This window comes from Heteronotia binoei, chromosome 13 (assembly GCF_032191835.1).
Source record: "Heteronotia binoei isolate CCM8104 ecotype False Entrance Well chromosome 13, APGP_CSIRO_Hbin_v1, whole genome shotgun sequence".
NCBI lineage: Eukaryota > Metazoa > Chordata > Lepidosauria > Squamata > Gekkonidae > Heteronotia > Heteronotia binoei.
In genome coordinates this window covers 16,034,241-16,053,596 of record NC_083235.1, presented here as the reverse complement: position 1 = coordinate 16,053,596, position 19,356 = coordinate 16,034,241, and the positions used below count along the sequence as shown (strand labels likewise).

Genomic DNA, 19,356 nt, shown 5'->3' with positions numbered 1-19,356 from the left:
CACTTTTAGAGCCAAGAGTGGTTAGTATCACATCTGCAGTGCTATTATCTACTATGGTTATCTCCAGACAGCTATTTAAAAACAGGCCTCAGATTTAGCAAGAGCTCACAGGAGCACAGCTCCTGAACCTTTCTGAGGGTTCCCCCTCCTCCTCCCCATCAACCTTGTCCATTGAATAGTAGGTGCAGCTGCATAACAATCCCTGGATTAGGAGAGCGGGCAGCCAGCCAGCCACCAGGAGCTTTGCCACGCCCCCCAGCAGCCCTCATTAACCCCTGGAGAAGCCCGCACCACCCTTTCTCCACTTCTTATATGATTTTGGGCAACAGGTGGCTTGCTGGCCTTTTGACTGGGGGGGTGGCCCAGGTGAGCCCCAGGTGAGCAAGGCCTGCTTGGGCTGGCTGGATCTCTAGCCAGGCCCAAACAGGCCTCGCTCGCCCAGGGCCCTCCTTTCTTGCATCGGGTTGCTTTTGGCTGAGGAGGCAGCATATGCTAATGAGCTCTGCCACCTATTTTTCTGCAAACTGACCCCTGTTTAAAACCATGGTTACGCGTGGGTTTTGCGAATTAAACACGTCAGAGATTTCACAAAGAGATTCAGGTGGGTAGTCATGTTGGTCTGAACCCTATCAGTATGTATGAAAGTCCTGAAATCCTCAAATCCTGACATAAAACCATATGAGGAAAGATTGTGCATCTGTGGGGAGGGGAAGACAGAGACAAGGGAACATGTACTATTCGAGTGCAAACTTTATCAGAATGTTTGGCTGGCCTATATATCCCTGATCTGTAGTCAACATCTGGGGAGGGATACCAGATTTTATTTAGATAAGATTTTAGCTAACAGGGACCAGGAAATTACCTTCAAGGTGGTGACATTTATTAGTCAAGCTATAAGACACCGAAAAAGGTTGTTAGGCAAAAATATTTAATTGTTTTATCAATTTTAAGTCTAAAATTTTAGAATTGGGATTTGTATGCCTAGGTTTTAAATAGTGTCTGCCTTGAATTGTATATTTTGTTATTTGGTTATACTGCATATTTTGTTATGCTATGCTATGTTATGCTGCTTGATGGGCCTTAAATAGATTGACTAGTGACTGACTGACATAAAATTAGAGCTGGCCACACTCTTCAGAATCCCCCATAATATGCAAATCAGTAATATTGATGAAAAAATGTATTCTAAAACCAATACTTGATTTTGATGAACTTCCTTGATGGCACTTGGTTTTTTTGGCCACTGTGTGACACAGAGTGTTGGACTGGATGGGCCATTGGCCTGATCCAACATGGCTTCTCTTATGTTCTCATGTTCTTATGTTGATTTCTGCTCTCCTTCTGAAAAAGCCCTGGCTACAAGAGGAGACATTTGAGTCCTGGGGGCACAGGCTGTAGAGGGACATCACTGGAAGCCAGCATGGGTTAAAAAAAAAAGTGCAACTCTTTGAAGTCTGAATATTGTGCAGACACTCTCTTCACATTCTCCCAATGTATTCCTTGGGGCTTTTTTTGGTAGAAAAAGTCCAGCAGGAACTCATTTGCATATCAGGCCACAACCTCTGATATCACCATTGTTTCACACAGGGCTTTTTTGTAGAGAAAGCCCAGCAGGAACTCATTTGCATATTAGGCCACACCCCCTGATGCCAAGCCAGCCAGAACTGCGTTCTCGTGTGTTCCTGCTTAAAAAAAAAAAGCCCTGGTATTCCTTATTATGAAGAATAGAAAGGTGCCATGTAAAAAATTAAATTTAAAAAGTGCTAGCTAAGATTCCAACTTTTCCCCTGAATGAGCAGATGTCCACAGCGTTTGTATGAAAGAAAATGACGAGGTGCCATTTGTATGTCGTCTGTGGCTTTTAGCAAGAGGAAGTTCATTTCCTTCTCTCTCCAGCATCTGCAGATCTGCCTGTCCCGCCCTGGATTTGTTCTGCAGAATTCCACACGCTGAGCATGTCAGGTTTCATTTCCCAAATAAACCAGTTTCTAACTCTAATGACTTTAATGTTATGGAGAAACTGCATGAGCCAAAGGCCTGCTGAAATCTCAGAAGCTGCTGTTCTTGTTTTTTGGAGAAAGGGTGGGCTGAACAGAATTTTCAGAGGTCAGTCATGGCCAGGGCCAGACCTAGACTGTCTGGCACCCTTGGCAAGGCTAACTACTTGTGCCCCTCGCCTCCACACTGATTGCCAATTCTATCCTATGGGCTTATAGGATTGAATGGAGTCCATTCTATCCTATGGGCCCATGGAATAGAATGGAGAGATCAGGTTGCCACTATGGCATGACCCCAGAGAAGGGGTTGAAAGTTTAAAAAACCCTTAGCTAGCATCACATCACAGCAACAGCCCAATCTCTCCATTTTGTCCTGTGGGCCTAGAGGATACAATGGAAACTCCACGAGGCTTGCTGGGGCGGGGAGATCTTTTTCTTGCTTTTTCATTGCAGGGGACCAGCAGCACCCTAGGTGATCGCCTGTGTGTTTTTAGTGGAAGGTCGTGGTGCTTTGATGCTCTGTTGAACACTCCCCATTAGAATTAGTAGAAGCGGAATGAACAATGCAAAATTCCCTCAGTTTATGTAGCATCTTCTGGGTCTGAATTTGGATTTTTCTGATTCAAAATGAATTTAATTTGGCACAAGGGGGCACACTGTCTTGTTTGCAGAGCACCCTGAGAGTATAGCTCTTAAAGACACATGCAGTGCTTATGGAAATTCATCTGAGCTTTATCCAGGCACCCTGAGAAACAGCATGGTGGTAAGTTCTATGCAAGGGGGAACCATGTATTTACAATTTTTTAAAAAAAAAACTTAGAAAATGTACACATCACCTCTAAACCTGCTGGAGGCAACTTACAATTAAAACACAACCCTTAAAAACAAAGCAAAGCCATTAAACCAGCCAATGCCAATTAAAAATGGTTGTTTAAACATTAAAACACCCTCACTCCTCCTGCATCTGAGTACAGTGTATTTATTTTTTCCAAACCCAAGGAAGTAGGATCACACATGTGTTCTCTCGCTCTCTCTCTCGGACTGTAATTAAATGGTGTAACAATGTTAGAGTCCAAGATAATTATTAAATCTATTTAGAATAACTTGCAAACATTCCATATCTGCTTTTGCGGATGAATATCCTGAATACGTGGGATCATTTCTCAAAGATGTGGAAACACCTGCAAAAGCAAAATTGGAGGTTTCACAGCTCCCTGTTGGCATCTTTTCTTTTCCTTTTTCATCTCACACTGCCAGTTAAGTAGATTGCTTTGCAGACAGAGGCTTTAAGAGATTTGCTAAAGGCCACTTGAGATGTTTTCCATGTTAAAACCTCCTACTGAAAATAAGGTTGCCGACCCCCAGTTGGGGGCAAGGGATCTCCCAGTTTGGAGGCTCTTCCCCTGCTTCAGGGTTATTGGAAGTGGTGGGCAGGGGGGAGGGAAGGAAATGTCTGCTGGGCACTCCATTATACCCTATGGAGAACAATTCCCATAGGGCAGGGGTGGCCAACGGTAGCTGTCCAGATGTTTTTTGCCTACAACGCCCATCAGCCCCAGTCATTGGCCATGTTGGCTGGGGCTGATGGGAGTTGTAGGCAAAAAACATCTGGAGAGCTACCGTTGGCCACCCCTGCCATAGGGTATAATGAAGAATTGATTTTTGTGTATCTGGGGCTCGGGGGGGGGGTTCTGTTTTTGAGTTAGGGGCGCCAAATTTTCAGCATAGCATCTGGTGTCTCTCCTCAAAACACCCCCCTCCCCAGGTTTCAAAAAGACTGGACCAGGGGGTCCAGTTCTATGAGCCCCCAAAGAAGGTGCCCCTATCCTTCATTATTTCCAAATGGAGTGAAGGCATTTAAAAGGTGTGCGGTCCCTTTAAATGTGATGGCCAAAACTCCCTTTGGAGTTCAATCGTGCTTGTCACACCCTTGCTCCTGGCTCCACCCCCAAAGTCTCCTGGCTCCATCCCCAAAGTCCCCAGATACTTCTTGAGTCGGACCTGGCAACCCTAATTTGAAAGACATGGAAAACTTAGCCTATTTTATATACTGCCTATGTTTGTAAAGTCTCTGATACTAATGGGCTGAGTGGTTCTGTGGCACAGAATGTTCAGCAGCATTTCAACTATTTGGGGAACAAAGGACTTTTGCAGTCAAACTTCCGTGAGGGAAAGGAGAGTTGTTGGTTTGGCCATAATTCAAACTAAATTGTCTGGTTCTTTGTCTTAGTTTTAAATGATCAATTGACTTTCTGGAGGTCTAGTAATATGCTGAAGCAGCTGGCGTCAAGAAAGAAAAATCTGGGTTCTGTGTCCATCCCTAATAAAGAACAGGTGTTTACAGGCTATTGGGCTTATGGACAAAGTTGCAGGAAGAAGGGTTGGTGGAAGGAATTGCTGGTGAAAAGGGAAAACAGGAGTTTCCCTGGCATCACAGGCAGGAAACTAAGCAGTGGTTGTTCCTTCTTTTCTTTTCTTTTTACATTCCAGGATGAGTAAAAGTTCAAATGTTGGGAAAGGAATTGGGAGTATCCAGCGTTGTCATCTTCTCACATGTACGTCTTCTCCATCCCTTTAGGGCTTCAGCCACTCAGGTTGGCCTCTTTCTTGCAACACTCCTCCAAAGGAAGAGTGTCAAAAGGCAGGGAGGAATCATGACGGAAGGAATGTGTAATGGAAAACTAAAGGTGGAAGTCAGAAAGAAGGAGCACGAGCCCAGACTGCAATAATAGGATGAAAGGGGGGTGGGGCTGGGATTGAAGGATATGAATGATTCTTCAGACCAAGCCAAACAACTGAGCAATTGTTAGAGACTCCTTCTTTAGACTTAAAGACATCAGTTCCAGGAAAACCCCAGGAAATAGGGATGCCAGCTCTCAGGTGGGATGTGGGAATCCCCAGGAATTACAGCTCATCTCCAGACTACAGAGATCAGTTCCCCTGGAGAAAATGGATGCTTTGGAGGGTGGACTCTCTAGCCTCCCCTGTCCCTGTCCTCCCCACCCAGAAATCTCCAGAAGTTCCCCAATGTGGAGCTGTGAATCCTGTCCTCCCATCCCCTGCTGGCCAGGGGGATCTGGCAATCCTACTGGAAGAAAAGCTACCTGTTAGGCTTGCCAATCCCCAGGTCCCAGCGGGGGTTCTTCCATTTTCCCAGGCTCCTTCCTGCCCCCAGTCAGCTGGCCGGCGAGGGGAAGCCCCTCCCCCAGAGGACCATGTACCTTTGCACCTCTGGAGGCTTCAGTCTCCGATTGAAAGGCTTCCTCTTGGGATGGGGTGTCTGTGTTGCTGTGAAGAGAGAGGCCAATCCCTCACTTCAGAGTCACCAGAAACGGGGGTGGGGGGGGAGGGAAACATCTGCTGAGCACTTCATTATTCCCTATGTGGAGATCGATTCTCATAGGTTATAATGGGGAATTGATCTGGAGGTTTCGGGGGGCTCTGGGGGAGCTGTTTTTTGAGGTAGAGGCACCGAATTTTCAGTATAGTATCTAGTTCCTCTCCCCAAAATACCCCCCAAGTTTCAAAACGGTCCAATTCTATGAGCCCCAAACGAAGGTGCCCCTATCCTTCATTATTTCCTATGGAAGGAAGACATTTAAAAAGGTGCGCTGTCCCTTTAAATGTGATGGCTAGAACTCCCTTGGAGTTCAATTATGCTTGTCACACCCTTGTTCCTTGCTCCACCCCCAGTGTCTCCTGGCTCCACCCCCAAAGTCCCCAGATATTTCTTGAATTGAATTTGGCAACCCTACTACCCGTTTAGGAATCATCTACAGAGCCGTGATGTCACTTCTGAGTTTTCCCCAGTAGCAACAGCATGCAGTTGCCAAAAGATGCCCCTTCTGGGAGCACCAAATTGGGCACCCCCAATATGACTCGGTGATCTTATCGGAGGGGGGGGGTGCGCCAGAAGTTAGCCTTGCTTAGGGTTCCAGACAGTCTGGTGCCAGCCCTGACCCTATGTCATTACTACCCCAATCTTCTGTTGGCCTGGCAACTCCATCTTGGGACTCCACGTTTCAATTAGGCAAAGCGACACTGGCTGCATACTCATCTGACTTGCTACTAATGCCGGGGATCAATGTCAGGAGATTTAAGTGGGTATTAAGGCATTTTACCTCTTTTTATAGAAAGTTATGGGCCATATTAAGAACAGGCTTGAGGCCACACCACTGACCCCATGTTATGCAATTTCTTGAAACAAAGATACAAAGCTGTGACTTGGCTGCCATATTGCTTCCTTATCTGACCATCCATGCAGTGTTACAGGAAATTGTCTTAGGAAAGGTGTGATAAGAAGATTCAAAGATGATTTATGCCAGTATGCCCCTCCCCCTTTGTTATCCCGCATGCATTTTTAACAGAATGGAGGGGAATGTCTTCTTGTTTTTCTAACTGCTACTAGAAAGCCAGTTTGGTGTAGTAGTTAAGTGTGCGGACCCTTATCTAGGAGAACTGGGTTTGATTCCCCACTCCTCCACTTGCACTTACTGGAATGGCTTTGGGTCAGCTGTAGCTCTCGCAGAAGTTGTCCTTGAAAGGGCAGCTGCTGTGAGACCCCTCTTAGCCCCACCCACCTCACAGGGTGTCTGTTGTGGGGGAGAAGATATAGGAGATTGTAAGCTGCTCTGAGTCTCTGATTGAGAGAGAAAGGCAGGGTATAAATCTGCAAATCTGCAACATAACCACAGGCCCAGGTTTAAGTGATGCCTTCCGATTGGCACCCTGGGGCAAAAGCTTCCTGTGGTTCCTGAACCATTGGCTAACTTGAGCTGCCCACAACTTCCTTTGTCTTGAGATTATTCCGGATCTCTCCCTTTTTGATATACGGAGTTTCTCTAAATTGGATGAGATTTACCGTATGTTCTGCAAAGGAATTTTATTTCACCTTCCCTCCCTAAAGGCATCAGGTTTTGTATGCGTGTGCATGTGTTATCTTCAACACAGCATCCTGCTCTTTGCAGACACTATGTTGAGTTAGGGTTGCCAGCTTCCAGGTGGGGCCTGGATAACTCCCATTTTTGCAACTGATCTCCAGCTGGCAGAGATCAGCTCCCCTGGAGAAAATGGATAATAAAAGGGAATCACTGGAAACAATGTAACTTTCACAAAACAGTGTACAAATATATTTAGTGCAAACTGAATTGAACAAAAAGAACAGAACACTGAGTATGCAGTATGAATAATGTCCCCACCAAGTCTTTCCACAGCCTCAAAGTCAGCTTCTTCTAATAGACACAGGGATGGGCAAAATCCTTTCAACTCAGCATTCAACTCCAAATGGCACGGAGGAAGCAAGGAGGAATTGCTTATTGCAGGACTCCTCACGATTTTGAGAGAATATACTTCATCAGCCTCCTTTTCTCAACGTTATGCGGAGCCTTAACTAAATGTTCTTTACACATGGATTAATGCATGCTCTTCTACAGGTGCTGCCGGCTCTCCTAGGTGGGCTGTATGTCACTATGCCCTGCTGAGGTTCCTGCTCTCCCCCAAACCCCATCCTCTTCCATATCCACCCCCAAAATCTCCAGGGGCGTTTTCGCACTCACCTTCAGCCGGTGCGACCCCCCTCTTCACCGCGCAGATTTCGCACTAAATGCCGCGGAGCAGCCAGAAGAGCCGGAAGCTCCCGGCGCAAAAGCCGCTCAAACGTAAACCGCCAAAAAGCAGTTTCCGTTTGCGCAGCTTTTGCGACGGGAGCTTCCGGCTCTTCCGGCTGCTCCGCGGCATTTAGTGCGAAATCCGCGCAGATCCTGTGCGGTGAAGAGGGGGGTCGCGCCGGCTGAAGGTGAGTGCGAAAACGCCCCAGGTGTTTTTCAGCCCAGACTTGGCAACCCTAGTGAGGCTTCAGGCTTTCCTGTTTGAGCAGGAGTGAAAAGAAACACCCCCTTCCCTCTGACTCAAAGGGGAAACAGTGGGTTAACTGTGTGTCAAGCCTCTTTATGGACACCTGGCCTGCACCCTATTCGTGGGGAATGAGTGGAGGTGAACTCCACATCCTCCCTTTAGCCTTTTAACACCTCCTCCGCCATGAATGGATGTGAAAGGGTCAAGGGAGGAATTGCCCCGGGACATCTGATTTTGATTGGCTTGGAGCTTCTGTACTGAGAGCCAGTTTGGTGTAAGTGGTTAAGTGTGCAGACTCTTATCTGGGAGAACCGGGTTTGATTCCCCACTCCTCCATTTGCACCTGCTGGAATGGCCTTGGGTCACCCATAGCTCTGGCGGAGGTTGTCCTTGAAAGGGCAGCTGCTTGTGAGAGCCCTCTCAGCCCCACCTACCTCACAGGGTGTCTGTTGATGGGGAGGAAGATAAAGGAGATTGTGAACCACTCTGAGATTCGGAGTGGAGGGCGGGATATAAATCCAATATCTTCTTCTTCTGATGCAGCAGAACGCAAGGGGGAGGTGTTAGGAGGTCGTCCTCACCTCGTTCACTGATGCTTCCACAGTAGGGACACTTGGTAGGGTTGCCAAGTTCCCCCGTGGCTTGATGATGTCACTCGCAAGTGTTGTTATCATGCCACCAATAGAGTTTCCCTTCCAAATTGCTAGAGCATCTGGGGAGACCATAGATTTTTCCCAGAAGCTCCTAGAGCAACCAGCAATGGCGTCATTGCACTGGCGACGTCAGGAGGGGATCCCCCCACCAGCCCAATGAGGGCTGGTGGGTTGGGGACCTCTGGAGCTGGAGAATCCGTTCCCCACCTGGGAGCTTGGCAGCCGTACCATGTGGGGATGGTTCATGTGGGAATCTATCCCTCTGGATGGCCCAGGCTAGCCCAATCTCATCAGATCTCGGAAGCTAAGAAGGGTTGGCCCTGGTTAGTATTTAGATGGGAGACCCGGAAGACATTCCAGGGTCACTACACAGAGGCAGACAACCCATCTCTTGTCTTGAATATCCCACAAGGGGTCACCCTAAGCTGATTGCAACTTAAGGACACTTTCCACCAGCACAGGACAAAGCTTGGGATGCTTTGCTGCAGAACCTTCTACTGCTATTTTGATTTATGACTTTTTGCCAAGTGAATGGCGGAGTAAATGAAGACCTTCAGCTCGATGAATAGATGTTTTGAGAACACAGAGGAAGTGCGATCCTTGCTTATCCCAAGGCACAATACAAATACTAATTAGGCACGGTTGAGCACCTTCCCTTCAGCTGGTGTTCTGCTTGCCAGATGCAGTCATGGAGCTGATTATTTGTCCGACTTTTCAGATGTGCCCAAAAGATTAGAATTGGGAAGCGTATTGCTGACATTTTTTAGTTTGAGGCCTTTAGCATGATTATGCTATGATACCAGGAATATTGACTAATAGCAGAAATAGTGTGATGATGTAATGGTGTAAAATACGTGCGTAAAGTGCCGGCAAGTCACGGCCGACTTATGGTGACCTCATAGGGTTTTCAAGCCAAGTTCGAGTAGAGGTGGTTTGCCATTGCCTCCTCTACATTCTTTCTTGGTGATCTCCCATCCAAGATGTGCCTGAATGATGAGAGATAGCAAGTGTACTGCAGACATTTTTTCGTTTGAGGCCCTTAGCATGATTATGCAGCTTGTTATGACACCAGGAATTTTGACTAATAGCAGAAATAGTGTAATGGTGTAATGGGAGGAGGAAGAAGAAGATGATATTGGATTTATAGCCCACCCTTCACTCTGGATCTCAGAGTGGCTTACAATCTCCTTTACCCTCCTCACCCACAACATATACCCTGTGAGGTATGTGGGGCTGAGAGAGCTCTCACAGAAGCTGCCCTTTCAAGGACAGTTCTGTGAGAGCTATGGCTAACCCAAGGCCATTCCAGCAACTGCAAGTGGAGGAGTAGGGAATCAAACCCGTTTCTCCCAGATAAGAGTCTGCACGCTTAACCACTACACCAAACTGGCTCTTTTTTGTAGCAGGAACTCCTTTGCACATTAGGCAACACACTCCTGATGTAGCCAATCCTCCTGGAATTTACAGTAGACCCTGTACTAAGAGCCCTGTAAGCTGTTGGAGGATTGGCTACATTAGGGGTGTGTGGCCCAATGTGCAAGGAGTTCCTGCTACAAAAAAAGCCCTCATAATGGTGTAATATAAGAGGAAGAACAAAATATTAGATTTATATCCCATCCTGTACTCTGAATCTCAGAGTGGTCACAATCCCCTTTACCTCTCCCCGCCCCACACACAACAAACACACTGTGAGGTGCGTGGGGCTGAGAGAGCTCTTACAGCAGCTGCCCTTTCAAGGACAACTCCTACAAAAGCAATGGCTGACCCAAGGTCATTCCAGCAGTTGCAAGTGGAGGAGTGGGGAATCAGATAAGAGTTCTCCCAGATAAGAGTCCATGCCATTATACCAAACTGAGTCTCATATATGTGTATAAAGTGCCAGCAAGTGGTGTAATGGTGTAATATGTTGTGTAATGGTGTAATATATATATATATATATATATAAAATTAAGATGTTTGCTCCTTGGAAGGACAGCTATGGTGAACCTGGGCAGTATAATAAAAAGTAGAGGCATCAGCCTGCCAACAAAAGTCCGTATATAGTCAAAGCAATGGTATTCCTAGTAGTTATGTACGGCTGTGAGAGCTGGACCATAAGGAAGGCCGAGCGCAGAAGAATAGATGCTTTTGAGATGTGGTGCAGGAGAAGAATCTTGAGAGTCCCTTGAACTGCAAGAAGATCAAATCAGTCAGTCCTAAGGGAAATCAACCCAGACTGTTCCCTGGAAAGTCAGATGCTGAAGCTCAGATACTTTGGCCACCCAATGAGAAGGGAGCTCTCACTGGAGAAGATCCTGATGCTGGGAAAGACAGAAGGCAAAAGAAGAAGGGGACGGCAAAAGATGAGATGGCTGGACAGTGTTACTGATGTAACAAACACGAATTTGAGCAGACTTCAGAGGATGGTGTAAGACAGGAGGGCCTGGCATGACTTTGTCCATGGAGTCGCAAAGAGTCGGACTCGACTGTGCAACTGAACAACAAAAAATATATATATAATGGTTTGTAGGGTTGCCAATCCCCAAGTGGGGGCAGAGGATCCACGGTTTGGAGGCCCTCCCCCTGCTTCAGGGTCCTCAGAAAGCGGGGGGAGGGAAAAGTCTGCTTGGAACTCTGTTATTCCCTATGGAGATTTATTCCCATAGAAAATCATGGAGAATTAATCCACGGGTATCTGGGGCTTTGGGGGGGCTGTTTTTTGGGGTAGAGACACCAAATTTTCAGTATAGCATCTAGTGCCTCTCCCCAAAATACCTCCCAAGTTTCAAAAAGATTGGACCAGGGGGGCCAATTCTATGAGCCCCAAAAGAAGGTGCCCCTATCCTTCATGATTTCCTATGGAAGGAAGGGATTGAAAAGGTGTGCCGTCCCTTTAAATGTGATGGCCAGAACTCCCTTTGGAGTTCAATTATGCTTGTCACAGCCTTGATTTTGGCTCCACCCCTAATGTCTCCTGGCTCCACCCCCAAAGTCCCCAGATGTTTCTTGAATTGGACTTGGCAACCCTAATGGTGTGATATATGTGCATAAAGTGCCAGCAAGTCACAGCCAACTTAATGGTGACCTCATAGGGTTTTTAAGCCATGTTCAAGCAGATGTGGCTTACCATTGCCTTCCTCTACAGTCTTCTTTGGTGGTCTCCCATCCCAAGTACTGGCCTTGTTTAAGCTTTTGAGATCTGATAAGATCAGGCTACACTATACTATTTTATATCTCCAGTGGTATAATAGCTTCACTGTGGCAAGGAGTCCAGAGGATGGCAACTGACACTGCAAGGAGTGAAGATGTATGTAGCAAGCTGGCCCTATAGAACAAGTGACTCCTGCACAGGCACAAAGCTGTTTGACATGATCTTCAGCAACAAGCATTGGTGCAAGGCCATCTAATCCGGGGCCTGCCTCTCTGTTCAAGGGAGTCAAACTAAGGTCATATCCATGCCACCCTGAGTCCCTTTGGAATGGGCGGGATATAAATCGAAAGTAAATAATAAATAAATGCCAAAGTTCACAGCAGGCCTAGTAGTAAGAGAAAGAGCAAGGAGACACACCAGTAAAATAGAACAAAATTTGATTCCAGTAGTGGCTGAAAAACAACAAAACTTCCCAGAGTATAAGCTTTTGTGATTCAAAGTTCATTTTGTCAGATACCCGTAAAACAGAAGTAGAAGGAGAAACAACAATATGATAGTGGCAGTTAGGGTTGCCAAGTCCAATTCAAGAAATATCTGGGGACTTTGGGGGTGGAGCCAGGAGACTTTGAGGGTGGAGCCAGGAGACATTAGGGGTGGAGCCAAGATCAAGACTGTGACAAGCATAATTGAACTCCAAAGGGAGTTCTGGCCATCACATTTAAAGGGACGGCCGGGAGGCTGGCAACTTTGGGACCCAGGCAGCGTGGTTTGGAGAAGGCTGGGTCGCAGCTGCTGGCTGAGCATCGGAACACCTCCCCCCGCTCCCTGGCCTCCTCTTCAGGCCGCCCCAGGAGAACCGGCCTTGCTGCTGCGCTCCTCATCCCGTCAGGCAGGGGCTGCATTCACCGCGCCCCCAAACGCCATACCTCCTCCTCCTGCTGTTGCTTTCAAGCTGGAGTCCGGATTGCAAATGCAAAATGTGGGGCCCGACTTGCAAATGTAAAGGATCGCGGGATCCTCCGCGTCACCTGGAGCCCCTCCAGCCGCCTCTCCTGCTTCCTGGTCCGGGAAGGGGTGGCCTCTCCCCACATTGGTCAGCCGGGGAGGCGGGAGCCGGCATTTGGCAAGCGCCGGGAGGGGAAGGGGAGGTTTGGTGTGCTTTTGCAAGAGGAGGCGGAGACGGAGGCAGGGGAAGGACGCTTGGCTTGGGATTGGTGCAGGGCTGGGCGACAGCCCAAGTGTTACCCGGAGCGCAGGAGGCCAGGCCAGGCGGCAGAAATGCCGGCAGAAAGTTTAGGCTGCAATTTTACCTCAGAGGCGGAGCTGTCCAAATGCCCCAAGAGCGCTGCAAGTGGCACCAAAATTGGCGCCGTTTCCCCCCTCCCCCCGCTTCCAGATTTTTGGAGAGCGGGGGGAAAGGCTGCAAATCCAGGGGTCCCCCGCCAGGGCGGGAGGGTTGGGAAACCTAGTGGCAGTTAGGGTTACCAATCCCCAGGTGGAGGCAGGGGATCCCCCAGTTTGGAGGCCCTTCCCCCACTTCAGGGTCATCAGAAAGCGAGGGGGGAGGGGAATGTTTGCTGGGCACTCCTTTATTCCCTATGGAGGCTTATTCCCATAGGAAATAATGGAGAACTGATCCTCAGGTAGCTGGGGCTCTGGGCGGGGCTGTTTTTTGAGGTAGAGGCAGCAAATTTACAGCATAGCATCCAGTGCCTCTCACTAAAATACCCCCCAAGTTTCAAAATGATTGGACTGGGGGGGTCCAATTTTATGTGCCCCTAAAGAAGGTACCCTAAAGAAGGTACCCCTATCCTTTATTATTTCCTATGGAAGGAAGGCATTTAAAAGGTGTGTGCAGTCCCTTTTATATGTGATGGCCAGAACTCCCTTTGGAGTTCAGTTATGCTTGCCACACCCTTGCTCCTGGCTTCACCCCCAGTTCCTCCTGGTTCCACCCCCAAAGTCTCCTGGCTCCACCCCCAAAGTCCCCAGATACTTCTTGAATTAGACTTGGCAATCTTAGTGGCAGTAGTAGTAGGAAACTATCAATAGAAGCAGTTTTGGCAGTATTAACAGCAGTGGTAAACCAGGATGGTAGTAGCAGCAGCAGAATAATAATAGTAGCAATAGTAGTAGCAGCAGCAATAGTGGTTGTAGTGAGAAGTGTTGTTATAAATAAAACGAAAGTTTCTATGGTAAAGTAGTGATCGCATAAAGGTAAAATAACAGGTAAAACCAGGGCTTGTTTTGAGCAGGAACTCACAGGAACGCAATTCCAGCAGGCCTGGTGCCGGGGGTGTGGCCTAATATGCAAATGAGTTATTGCAGGGCTTTTTCTTTTTTAAAAAAGCCCTGGGTAAAACTATACTAGCAGTAGCAGTTGAGGGAGGAAGAGTAGCAATAGGAGTAGCAAAATAATTGTACCCAGCACTGGATGAGCTATCATTGTGCTACATTCTTGCGTGGGGTGTTGTGTGCTGCTCCACCCTAGAGGTAGCTGCAGTGTAAACTCTAGTAAAGCATTGGCTGTCAGCTCTTTCCTGACTTCATCCTTTCAGATGTGGCTTTATAGCTTTGTGCGGGAAGCTAGGGTTTTTGTATGTAGGAGGTGTTTCCCAAAAACCACCGTTGTTCTTAAAATGAATAACTTTCCACTGAACATTCTCTTTAATAAGTATTTTTATAATGTCCTAAGAAGTTAGCAGAAACTTAATCCTGGCCATAACTCTAGTTGTATTGAGTAGCTCGCAAATTGCATATGACTCAGAGAAATGATGCTCTCATATACACATTGTTTGGATTGTAGTGAGAACAGTGTTGTATTCCCATAATTTTTAAAATCTTTCTTCAGAATAGGAAGAGTTACAATCAAAAGCAAACAATTCTGATCAGATTGCGAGAATTTACACAATAAGCAAATTAAGAGAAGAACATATCTTCATTTAGGGTTGCCAATCCCCAGGTTTGGAGACCCTCCCCCCGCTTCAGGGTCATCAGAAAGCAGGGGGAGGGGAGGGGGGGGAGGAAATGTCTGCTGGGCATTCCATTATTCCCTGTGGAGACCAATTTCCATAGGGAATAATGAAGAATTGATCCTTAGGTATCTGGGGCTCTGTGGGGGGCTGATTTTTGAGTTAGAGGCACCAAATTTTCAGCATAGTTTGCAGTGCCTCTCCTCAAAACACACTCCAAGTTTCAAAAGGATTGGATCAGGAGGTCCAATTCTATGAGCCCCCAAAGAAGGTGCCCCTATCCTTCTTGATTTCCAATGGAGGGAAGGTATTTAAAAGGTGTGCAGTCCCTTTCAATGTGATAGCCAGAACTCCCTTTGGAGTTCAATTATGCTTGTCACTGCCTTGCTCCTGGATCCACCCCCAATGTCTCCTGGCTCCTCCCCCAAAGTGTCTTGCCTCCTCCTCCCAAAATCTCCTGGCTCCACTTCCAAAGTCCTCAGATATTTCTTGAATTGGACTTGGCAACCCTATAAAGCAATAAATAGCAAATAAGGAACATGCCATTTATAAACAAATTCAGATCTAGGAGGTGTGCAGATTATAAAACACTTAAACATCTGTACTTTAAAAACAAAAATAAAAAAGTTAAAGCTGTACATGAAAGAGCTGAAGAGAGCAGGCTGATAGATATTTAACTGGTTCCATTTAAAAGTAAAGCAAATCATGATAAAAATGACTTTTGAAAGCATACCATTTTTAATAAGATATTCTACTATACAAACCAAAACATCTGAATTTTTTCTTGAGAAATGACTGAACACCTCAAAGACGGAGGTTCTGTGGCTGGGGAGACTGGGGATGGAGCTGGAGCGCAGGTTGCCTGCTCTTGACAGGGTGCCCTTAACACCAGTGGCAACCATCGAGAGCTTGGATGCCTCTCTTTCAGTGGAGGCCCAGGTCACACATATTGCTAAAATAGCATTCTTCCACCTATGCCAAGCCAGGTAACTAACTAGCTCCCCTCCTGTCTTGTTCGGGCCTAGCCACAGTAATCCATGCGACCGTCACCTCCAGGCTTGACTACTGTAACTCACTCTATGCTGGCCTACCCTTGACGTTAACCTGGAAACTCCAACAGGTCCAGAATGTGGTGACGCAAGTCCTGATGGGAATGCCATGGACAGCACACATTCTACCTGTGCTGCGCCAGCTACACTGGCTTCCGGTTGAGTAGTGAGTTAGATTCAAGGTTTTGGTTATGACCTTTAAGACTTTGAGCAGTCTAGGACCGATGTATTTACAGGACCGCCTCCTCCACTATGTCTCTGGAAGAGCACTACACTCGACTGGTTGAAATCTACTGGTGATCCCCGACCCTATAGAGGTCTGGCTGTCCTCAACAAGGGCCAGGACTTTCTCAGTTCTGGCCCCAATCTGGTGGAACTCTGCCGGAAGACACCAGGGCCCTACGGGATCTTTTACAATTCCACAGGGCCTGCAAAGCAATGGTTGCCGGGCTGGCATCCCCCTCCACTTAAGGGGGAGACTGCTCCCAATGCCTAGAAAGCACATTATAAACAATATCCATTGGATTGCAACTGTTTTAATTCACTGGTTTTATTGATTTTATGTGTATTTCTTGTACATCGCTTAGAGGCTGGCATTGGCTGGGATGAGGCAATTCACAAATTTAATAAATAATAATCATATTCATTGTGTGTGTTGCACATACTGGTAGCAAGTTGCATTTGCTGAATCTGCAACTCATGTAGGCGTTTGTCAAAGTAAAAAAAAATGCAAAGAAGCTGCTGGTAGAGGAATACTTTCATGTTTCTGTCAGTGAGAGACGCTGGGAGCATCCCGCAGACAATAGGTGGATTGGGTTCTGGAGAGGTTAATAAATGAAACTTTGGAAGTGTCACTAAGAATTAATTGAACTTACAATTCACCCAGCGAGAAATTCACCCAGCGAGCTTACAATTCAACTAGAGAGCTTACAATTCACCCAGTTTACAATTCAGCAGAGTTCAGAAAGTAGCACAAAGAGAAGGTTAATAAATTCTCTCTTTTATGCTAGTTTTCTGTTGAAAATTGTACATCCTGTGAAGACTTTATGTATTGGATTGTGGACTTTGTATACAATGAGAGAAGATTTTGGGTATTGGGTTGCATAGCGTTATTGTATTATTGCTGATATTTTTGTGATTGGATTATTTTTATACTGTCTCTAAAATCGATTCATTATTACACATTAATAGGATAATAATATATATTATTGCATTGAGAGTGGTTTCTAGTCTTTTGTAATATAGCCTTTTGCTGGGAATTTTTGTTCATATCTGTTGTGTGTTGGGGCTGACAACCAATACTCCCTCTAAGATATGGGGCCTTGTGAGCAAATATTGTTTCATGAGCTACTGGCATTAAAGTTGTGAGTGAGCAATTTGGCTGCTGCACAAATCAGTTTGCTCTGGGATCACCCTTCCTGAGCTAAGACAAAAAGATGTGAGTTGGAGACTAGAAAACTGTGAGCTAGCTCACACCAACTCAGCTGAGAAGGAGTCCTGCTGACAACTTGAGTCAGCGTGCATTTTATAAATGAAATTTGTCCAAAAGCAACAGTGCAACATCGGCATGTTATAGATTTCTGTAAAGATCAGCACTTCTTCTGGTAATGAAGTTTGTGCAACAGGGGCTTGCTCACAATTCCAAGGGATGGCGGGTTGGGGTGTGTATGTGTGTTTGCTTTCAAATATCCTTATAAATAAAGAGCATACCTTGAGAGTTTATTATGCCCCATAAAAAATCCTAAAAGGAAAGGGAAGTTGGCATAAAGTAATTACCCAAGCTATTAAAGGGATTTATTTGAATGTGCAAATATTTTCTACTAACGTTAACAACTATAATGGAAAAGGAGGGGGATGGGTGGAAAGAACCCGCCCCCCCCAGCAAGCCCTGGCTTATACCTGATATTATTTAGAAATATATTTTTGTAGGTTGGGGGTGCCCGGCTGGAGGTTCAGGAGCTGTGCTCTTGTGAGCTCCTGCTGAATTCAAGCCCTGGCTATTTCCATTCTAAGCTGGGTAAATTGTAAGCTCAATGACTTCTTAGTGACACTTTCAAAGTTTCATTTATGAACCTGTTCAGAACCCAGTCCGCCTGTTGTCTACGGATGCTCCGCGTCTCTCATTGACAGAACAGTTTTCAGCATTTTGCAGAGTTCATGAGATCCTAACCACGTCCCTGTTAGGAAGTTTGATTTATTTCCTGTAGGCATTTTTAGTCCACATTTCCTGTTCAAATGATCTACAAGAGAGTTTACAACGAACATTAAAAGGACTTTAAAACATGATTTTAAAAGGAAATAATAAAAAAACCCCACAAAATATAAATTGTGTATTATTAGTACAGCATCTAGTTTGCATGCAGAGGTTCTTAAGGTCTCAGCATCTCCAGTTGCTCTGCTCAGCTTCTGAGATTTGATGATGATATTTGATGATGAGATATTTGATGATGATGATGATATTTATATCCTACCCTCCACTCCGAATCTCAGAGCGGCTCACAATCTCCTTTACCTTCCCCCTTCCCAACAGACAGCCTGTGAGGTGGGTGGGGCTGAGAGGACTCTCACAGCAGCTGCCCTTTCAAGGACAACCTCTGCGAGAGCTATGGCTAACCCAAGGCCATTCCAGCAGGTGCAAGTGGAGGAGTGGAGAATCAAACCTAGTTCTCCCAGATAAGAGTTCACACTTAACCACTACACCAACCTGGCTCTCCTAGATGATCCAGGTCAGGGAGCAAAAGTTTTCTGCTTTTCATTTCCCCCACAATGCATCTGTTTTTGAAAACTGGTTATCAGTGTGTGGGTTTGGTGGTGGGTGCCAGAAGTTAGCCTTGCCTAGGGTGCCAGATAGTCTAGGGCCGGCCCTGGCCAAGGATAGCAATAACGATGACTCTCCTCCTTAATTTCTTACGCTGGCTTCCTGCTGCTCCAGGATGCAGCACAAACCTCTCCCCCTTCCTTTCAAATCTTTCCCATGGCCATCTACTCTCTTACACCAGTACGCCCCGTTTGTGACTTTGACTTGTCCAGCTGCACAAGCCTTAACTACTCAACAGATGCTCCCTTTTAACTACTGTACCCTAAAGAGGCTGACTCTTTTGTTGGGCATCCTGCTTCATGCACTGGTCAGCCAACAACTAGGCTTGCCAATCCCCAGGTCCCAGCGGGGGTTCTTCTGCTTTCCCAGTCTCCTTCCTGCCCCCAGTCAGCTGGCCGGCAGGGGGAAGCCCCGCCCCCAAAGCCACCATGTGATTTTTTCCCCCTCCGGAGACTTCAGTCTCCGATTGGAAAGGCTTCCTCTTGGGATGGGGTGTCTGTGTTACTTGGAAGAAGTTGGGGGGGGGGGAGGGGAGGAATGTCTGCTGAGCGCTTCATTATTCCCTATGTGGAGATCGATTCTCATAGGGTATAATGGGGAATTGATCTGGAGGTTTCGGGAGCTCTGGCGGAGCTGTTTTTTGAGGTAGAGGCACCAAAGTTTCAGTATGGTATCTAGTGCCTCTCCCCAAAGTACCCTCCAGGTTTCAAAACGTTTGGACCAGGGGGGTCAAATTCTATGAGCCCCAAAAGAAGGTGCCCCTATCCATTATTTCTTATGGAAGGAAGACATTTAAAAAGGTGTGCTGTCCCTTTAAATGTGATGGCCAGAACTCCCTTGGAGTTCAATTATGCTCGTCACACCCTTCTTCCTGGCTCCACCCC

At 46.6% G+C, this 19,356-nt stretch overlaps 1 protein-coding gene across 3 annotated transcripts in view; it reads left to right on the top strand.

The window, feature by feature from the left end:
* Positions 1 to 19,356, top strand: part of SYN1 (synapsin I) — a 294,037-nt gene that overhangs the window by 236,339 nt on the left and 38,342 nt on the right. The window lies entirely within an intron of this gene.